This window comes from Lygodium microphyllum, chromosome 6 (assembly GCF_053477565.2).
Source record: "Lygodium microphyllum isolate KBCC chromosome 6, Lygodium_microphyllum_v1.1.10, whole genome shotgun sequence".
NCBI lineage: Eukaryota > Viridiplantae > Streptophyta > Polypodiopsida > Schizaeales > Lygodiaceae > Lygodium > Lygodium microphyllum.
The window spans coordinates 173267253-173267920 of record NC_141140.1 but is presented as its reverse complement, the minus strand read 5'-3'; the positions used below and the strand labels follow the sequence as shown (position 1 = coordinate 173267920).

At 36.5% G+C, this 668-nt stretch overlaps 1 non-coding gene across 1 annotated transcript; it reads right to left on the bottom strand.

The window, feature by feature from the left end:
* Positions 1-297: 297 nt before the first annotated feature.
* LOC148035418 (small nucleolar RNA SNORD36) lies at positions 298-365 on the bottom strand. Its single transcript, XR_015691243.1, has one exon. It is a non-coding gene; the product is annotated as a small nucleolar RNA SNORD36 (small nucleolar RNA).
* Positions 366-668: the final 303 nt, after the last annotated feature.

Below are 668 nucleotides of genomic sequence, written 5' to 3'. Positions count from 1 at the left end.
ACAGAAGACAATCAGAACAAAACAGACCAAAACAGAGCAAAACAGAAGGTATACAGAACCATTCAGAACCTATCAGAATATCACAGAACCACCAACAAACATCATGAACTTCCAAAACACAATCATTACCATCCAAAACACTCTCAATCCACTTCTAAATCAACCAATCATCCCATAAAATCAACCATTCAGCTCTCAAAAACAACAAAAATCAGCCAAAAAACAAGTCATTTCATCACTCAACATATCCCCACACTTAATAAGGAAGCGTCCTCGCGACCCAGGAAAAAGGGAATACAAGTTCAGGGAAAAGCTCAACTTTGATCTTCAATATCTTTTCAAAAAGAATCCATCCACCACGACCCCAACTTATAACCTGTTTCTAATATAAAAATACAAAGAAAGGAAAACTCTTTACACATTAACACCTCTTATCAAACTAAAAATCACAACAAATTTGTAAAGGATATAAAAGTTTCCTTCTTCGTCATCTGCATCAGCTTCAAGTCTCCATCCACGACCCCATCTCTACAAATCTCCAAAACATAGCTCGTACACGAAATCCAATAGGAAACCACCACGTTCGTTTGACATACATGAACTCACAACACAAACACTAATACACAACACAACCATCTGAATGACTTCTTCAAAAAGAGAGTTGTTTA